Here is a 7,792-nt window from a genome sequence, read left to right on the forward strand (position 1 = left end):
AAATTCGAGGGGAGGGGGGGAAGTACGAAAAAAAAAATTAATTTTTTATTTACGGAAGAAGAATAAGATCCGAACAAGTAATTTTTATAGTTTTAAATTGAAATTTAATTGACGAATAAATAAAACGATTTGTAATTAACGACGACGACGACGACAACAACAACAATATTTACAAAATAAATTTTTTTTTTTGGTTTTTGGCAATGCGTGAAAAATTATTATTATTATTATTATTATTATTATTATTACCAATTACTTATTACCGTTTAATTAATTTATATAAATAATTATCCGACGCGACGAGTTCTTTAAACTTTTCCTAACATCCGCAACAGGTTTTTTTTTTTTTCCTCATTCGATTTCCGGTTTTACAGGACGTATCGAATTTCTGTCGTTTTTTTCCTAACGTGTAACCAGAAAGTTTTTTTTTATTTTTTTTCCTACGTCACCGGATTTTTGTAGTCTTGTCTTGATTTTTGTAGTCTTCCGGTCTGGTTTCTTGTTTATTTCTTTCGCTTCGCTTTCTCAATTCGAATTTTCCAACCTTTCATTAATGATTATGCTCTTTCTCCTCGTGAGCAACTAGTTTTCCTTTTTTCTTTTCATTCTTTTTTCTTCCGGTTATGACGTCTTTTCCGTTTTTAAAATTATTCGGAAATGTTTTACTTTTCCCTTTTCCCCTGTTCTCACAAAGCCTTCCATTGTCAAAAAAAATTCATACAAACGAAAACGAATTTGTGTTTGCAATGCGACCAAAAAAAACAATTTTCCCTAAGGAAAAATATGAAGAGAGAGAGAGAGAGAGAGAGAGAGAGAGTAAGGGAAAAAAGTTACTCTATGATTTACAAAATATTCAACACGTCAACAAAAAAAACTTAAAATTTTTATCTAAAAAATTTTTTTTTTTTTGGTCAAGTGTTAATGAATTAGAAAGTAACTAACAAAAAAAAAAAAAAATTTTTTTTTTTTTTTTTTTTTTTTTTAGTTCCGTATATGTGTTATTTAAAAATTAAAAAATTTTTTAAATTTTTTTTACGGTAAAAAATATTGCGAATAATAATAATAATAATAATAATAATAATAATAATTTTGAAACGGTCATAGAGTCAGTCAACATTTAAAACAAATTTTATATTATTTCGTCAAACGAACGAAGTGATTACGATGACACGTTAAATCGTCGTACACGATAAATCGTATATTTTCGCGTTTATTTACTCTGTGACTTACGTACACTTCCCTCCCGTACGCGTATTTCTATTATTATTCTTATTGTATACGAATTTATTATAAAAATTAAATTGAACATGAGATAAATATCGGCGGGGAAACAAAGTCCGACCGGACACACGAAAAAATAAAAAAAGAAAATAATAATAATAATAATAATTATAAGCGGAAGGGGACGGGGGAGGGGGAGGAAGGGAGGGAAAGGGGGAAACTTGATGCGTAATCAATTTAAGGCTCGATATATCGATGCCTCATTCGAATTCGGAAGTTGGAACGAGAAAAACTCGTTATTAAAACTTTCTAATTTTTTTTTTTTAACCTCTTTTATACGAAAAGTAAAGAAAGAAAAAAAAAATCTTCAACCACTTTCATGTAATATCGATAATGGTAATAATAATAATAATAATAATAATGCTAACAACAACAAAAACAACAACAACGAAAACAACAACGACAATAATAATAATAAGCAATCTACTTTTCCGCTATGATAATTATCATAATATAAAAATTTATTTATTTAAAATTTAACGCGATAATAATGATAATAGCAATATCGTTATTGCGATACGGAAATAATCGAGAGTGTGCGTGTGCGTGCGTGCGTGCGAGTGCGTGCGCGTACACGTTCAAATAAAAATTCAAAAATATTTTCTCTTTTTAACGAAGTCGGAAAATTCTTTTTTTTTTTTAAATTTATTTATCATCACATAATTTTTCCAACGTTTTTTTTTTTTTTTTTTTTTATTTATTTTTGATGATGTGTTTAGTTTACGCCACTGATTCGCACGGATTCGGTAACATTATAAATAAGGTTTAATAATAATAAATCATTTGATCGTAATATAGTTAAAGTGTAGTAAAGTAGATAGTTGCTGCTTTCTACTACTCATCTTTAAAATTTTTTTTTTTTTTTTTTTTTTTTGAAAGAGATGAGATAAATTGTTGATTTTATTCTATCTATCTATCTCTCTCTCTCTCTCTTCTTTCGTCTCTATTCCAATGTTATCACTTTTTTTTTTTTTCTCAAAGTTCATGGCTAAATTTATTGATAACGCTTCGTCCTTAAAGATCTTGTTACTTTCGATTTGTGATAAAAACCGACCGCAGACGACAACGACGACGACGACGACGACACATACATGGCAAAGGAAAAAAACTTAATTTTTTACAACAACAAAAACATTCACATACACTAAAAATTATAACTTTTTCTTCCAATTCATTTCTTCTTGTTGAAAAAAAAAATGGCGGATTTACCTATTGTAAAAACGTGGTGTCGTCTAATTGATATTAGATCAAGGTGATGACGAAATTATTGATTTTTTTTTTTTGGAAAAATTATCGATTATTTCGATTGATTTTTTAATATCGATCGACCACATGGACGACTTTAATTCTTCTACTCGTTCCACTTTTTTTTTTCATGTAATTTATAATGTCTAATCAAATAATACATTTTCCCTTTCTAATTCTTCCATTATCATTATCATTTTTTATTGTATATATAAAATAAACTACGATTAATTAATAATTATTATTATTATTTATATAAAATCCATTGATTGTATCGATCTCTTTAATAAAACAATCATTCGTTTAGATATTTAAGGTAAAGCTTCCGTTTTAAATACGAATCAGTGACGTTTTTTTTTCTACGTAAACTTTCTCTTTTTTTTTTCTCTTTCATTTTCTTTTATTTCTTCTTTAAAAGTTTTGTTTGTTTGTTGTTGTTGTTGACTGTTTGTCTATTGTTTGTTTTCCTTTATACATATATATATCTACATATATATATTATTTTGCCATTTGAAATTTTTCGTTTTTTTTTTGCCATTCAATGATGGTGGTTCTTTTTTCTTTTTTACTTTCTTATCTTTTGAAACCGATTCATTGGATAAAATCTGGCACAACCTGGCACTGTTTGTTTTTGTTAATAATGCCACAATTCGTCTTCATTTCGTTTTCATTTTTCCTTACTCTCCTCCCCTTAAAAAGAGACTTTAGATGGTTTTTCTCATAAACGAAAATTCGTACATAGAACGTATTCGAGCATCCCATTTTAATGAAACTTTTTTTTACTTCGCATACTTCCGCTCTTCTCCGCCATATTTATTTATTATTATCATTATTATTATTACAAACGTTCCTCAATAAATTTCCCCTTCCCCCCCCCCCCCCCCCGCGTTTAAAAAACTCATCGCAAACAACAGGTAAATAATTTTTTTTTTTTTTTTTTTTTTCAACTTTCACTTTTTCCCGTTTACAAAAAAAAAAAAACCATTCTCGATGTTAATAATAATAATAATAATTTACTGTAAGTAATTTTTTAAATAAATAATTTTCCAGTTTTTTAAAGAATTAATTTTAAACCCCCTCCCCCCCAAAAAAAAATTTCAATTCCGTTTTTTAAAATATGAAAATAATAATTTACAATTAAATGTCGTAAATAATAATAATTTTGATGGGAAAATCCGTAGGATACATTGTTTAAAAAAAAAAAACGCGTAAAATAAATCATTTAAACAAAAAAAAAAAAAAAAAAAAAATGTCAACCTTGCCAAAATATGAAAAAATAAATAAAATTAAAAAATTAGATAACGTAAAAAAAAAGGTTTTCTTCTTCTGACACGACAAACACGAATGTTTTATTAATAATGGCGCCTTTTTCGTTCGGACGAAAAAAAATTTAAAAAATCTAAAAATTTTCGCGTTGTATTCGCGTTACGAACCGTTCGTCATTGCTACCAACATAAAAATTAACTTTTAATTTTTTTTTTTTTTTTTTTAATGTGTTAGCATTTGAAATAATAATAATAATAATAAAATTTATATTCAATCATTCAAACTATCGATTATTATTATTATTATTATTAATAAGTTAATTCTGATTCTTATGTTGGCAGACATGTTAAATGCAATTAAAACCAGGAAATTTTTTTTTATTTTCACATGAACTACTTTTGCCTATTGTCATTACAACAACAACAACAACAACAAACTATTATATATAGATAATTATAATTAAAAAAAAAAAAAAAAAAAAACAGTTTTGCCGTTTTCAACTTCCGATAATTAACGGTACACTTTCATTTTCACCACGTATTCCCTCCCTCCCCTTTCTCCCCACTTCCCAACCCCCTCCTCCTTTTTTCTTGTTTTATTAAATCTTAGCCGATAGTTATTATTATTATTATTATTATTATTATTATTATTATTATTATTATTAACGTTTTTTGTTTTTAATGACTAAACATTTAGTTTTTACATAATTCGTAGTAAATTTTTTAAAGATAGGAAATATAAAAAAATTTTTCAACCTCAAAAAAAAAAAAAAAATGGCGCGCGCGCGAATTAACGGTGAAGCGAAAATAATAATGATAATAATAATAATAATAATAATAATTATGCGAAGGACTCCAAACGGCATAACGACGTTAAAGTTATAAACGTTTTGCGAATTGAATTTCAACGCCGAAAATTATTTATCATTGGGTTATCCATGCGGTGAAAAATAATAATGATTATGATGATAATAATAATAATAATAGTAATACAATTGATTGATTCAAATAATAATAATAATAATAATAATAATAATAATAATAATAATAATAATAAAGCCAACGGCCATAGCGTGCTGGTCACACCGGTTCCCGTACGATCACCGAAGTTAAGCAGCATCGGGCGTGGTGCAAACTTGGATGGGTGACCGTTTGAGAACGCCACGTGCTGTTGGCTTAAAAAGAGCAAAAAAAATGAGAACAAGACAAAGTAAGAACCAAAAACAAAATCTTGTTCTACTGTCGACCTGAGGCAGCTCGACGAGAACGTGAATTTCACTGCTTCTGACCCTGGCCACTCCAAAGATGTTAGTCACTGGAGCCCAGTTCAGGAGACAAATCGTTCCCATCGAAAAAGACGGACTCAGGAAGACCTTCAAGAATTGATGTGGTGCTATCTTATAATAAGTGGCACCACCGAAATTCGAGTATTTGTCCCTAAGGAATCGGGTAGAAACCTCGGATAAATACTTAAAAACTCCGACAAGTAGCCTTGTCGTGTTTAATGGTGGATAATAATAATAATAATAATAATCAACGCCGTAAAAAAATTAAAAAAAAAATTAACCTCATTTTGTTTTTTTTAAGTTTTTTTTTGGTTCGACGATGGTTAAAATTAATTTTTAATAAATAAATAAATAAAATTTTTTTTCCGATTGTCTCTATCTCTCTCTTTCTCTCTCTTGCACGTGTCATTCGAATCAATCGATAATTTTATTCGAGGAAAAAAAAAGAAAGAAAAAAAAAAAGAGCGCGCACGCGATCATTTGAAGAAAATCCGTTAATTTAAAAATTTTTCCAAATCGTGAATAATATATTTCGTACTAATATTTTTGCGCTACTTAACGAATAATTATTACTATTATTAATCATACACGTTAGAAAGAGAGTAGATCAAACGTGTTCTTTGTCGAAATGGAAAAAATAATAATAATAATAATGATGATGACGACGATGGCGATGATGATAATAATAATAATAATAAATAAATAACCGAAGCAGACACACGGTAATGGCGGTGTCAATTATTTCACTTTCATTATTAATTTTTTTTTTTTTTTTTTTACTGTTATTGTTGCCGTTATTACATCATCAATTAACATCATCATCATCATTATTATTATTTTAATTTATGTTTTTCGCGCGTAATCGACTCATTTTAATGATTGTAAAAAAAAAAAAATCACCCTACAAACGTTTCAAATATTGAAAATCAATCAAACCAAATTACAATTGGATCGATAATAATAACAATAACAATAACAACAACAACAACAACAACAACAACAACAACAACAACCACAACAATAATAATAATAATAATAATAATAATATTTTACATCGATTGTAAGTTTTAAATTAGGATGCTGACCACAAAAGACAAACTCTACCGTTATCACGTACCATCACAATGTAATCTCGACTAAAATTTGATAAAATTAATAAAAAATAAAATTCTACGTCATTAACGATCTCGATTATTAATTTCAAAATCATTTTTGGCGCGAATTTTCCAAAGAAAATTTTTTTTTTTACGTACCAATTACGTTTAATTAAAACAAACCGCAGCATTCATAAATATTTCAGAAAAACCATTTTTAAAAACAGGCATAAAATTTTAAAAAATTTTTTAAACAGGTTTTCATATCAAAATGTTTTCTTTCATTCATTCATTCTGACAACCGGGCTTTATCATCACGAACCGTAAACAAACATGAAAACATTTTTTTCTAAAACGACGACAATTCTTACTACCGTTTACAAGAGTGAGAAAGAAAGAGAAAAACCTTCTCTCGCACTGATAAAAAAAAAAAAAGATGATAATGATGATTTTAAATACCTGTTAAATTCCCAAAGCTTTCATATTCGTATTTCCATCTAAGGTTTCTATTTAAGGTTCCTAAGGTTTTTAATACCACACCAAGGCAATCCTAAATTTATCTCTCCATGGCGATATCCCCCATATAAAAATTATATCCCCTTTATTAAAGTTGGTAGCTCTGAAAAAAAAAAAAAATAGAAAAACAAAATTAATAATTTATTCTTAAAAAAAATTTCGAAGGTCTTTTTTTTCTATTGTAAATTTCTATGTCACGCGACATTAAAAGAGTCGACAACCGTTTGATAAATCTTTTGCTGTTTTTAACATAAACAACAACGACAAAATCCTTTCCTTCCATTTCCCCCCTCCCCCCACGATTAAATACAATTATTATTATTATTATTTTATTTTTATTCGTTTTCGAACGTCATGACGTGAAAGGAAAATTATTATTGTTTGACCCACATTTGATTATTTTGTATTAAAATATGTTTTAGGGTTTTATTCACACGTTGACACACTCTATATTTCTGATGACACGATAAAAACATATTTTTTTCCAACGTTTCTTCAACGGAACTAATTATAATAAAATCTATAACCACGACCACTACTACCACTTCTTTTACAAACATGAAAAATTATTATTTGACATAATATTTACTTAAAACGTTTGATTATAACTACAAAAGAACATTTATTTACATTCACTCCAGTATCATTATTTTTTTTTTTTTTTGTCATTAATGATAATAAAATTCCTTGAACTTTGTACTTGATTCGTGTAATTATTTTAAACAATTATAAACAGGTACGTACCTAACTCCTCCCTACCTAAAGTCATTGATTTCTTTTTAAAATCGATTTTTGTATTTTAAAAATAAATAAAATCATTCATTCTAGGGGAAAATACATTAAAAAATAAAAAAAATCAATAAAAATTATTAAAATACGATCGATAAATAATAAATCCATTTACTATTTTATTATTATTATTATTATTTGTTTTTTACTTTAAACATTAAAATTTATATATATATTAAAAAAGGAAATAAAGTCGACGTGAGAAAAGAAAAAAAAAAGAGAAAGTGTTTAAAAAGTAAGAAAAATCACTTTAAAAAAAAAATTTTTTTTAAGGGGAATCCCTTCACTCGGATTTTCCGAACTGTTTATTAAAAAA

This window comes from Pediculus humanus, genomic scaffold (assembly GCF_000006295.1).
Source record: "Pediculus humanus corporis 1103172108194 genomic scaffold, whole genome shotgun sequence".
Taxonomy (NCBI): domain Eukaryota; kingdom Metazoa; phylum Arthropoda; class Insecta; order Psocodea; family Pediculidae; genus Pediculus; species Pediculus humanus.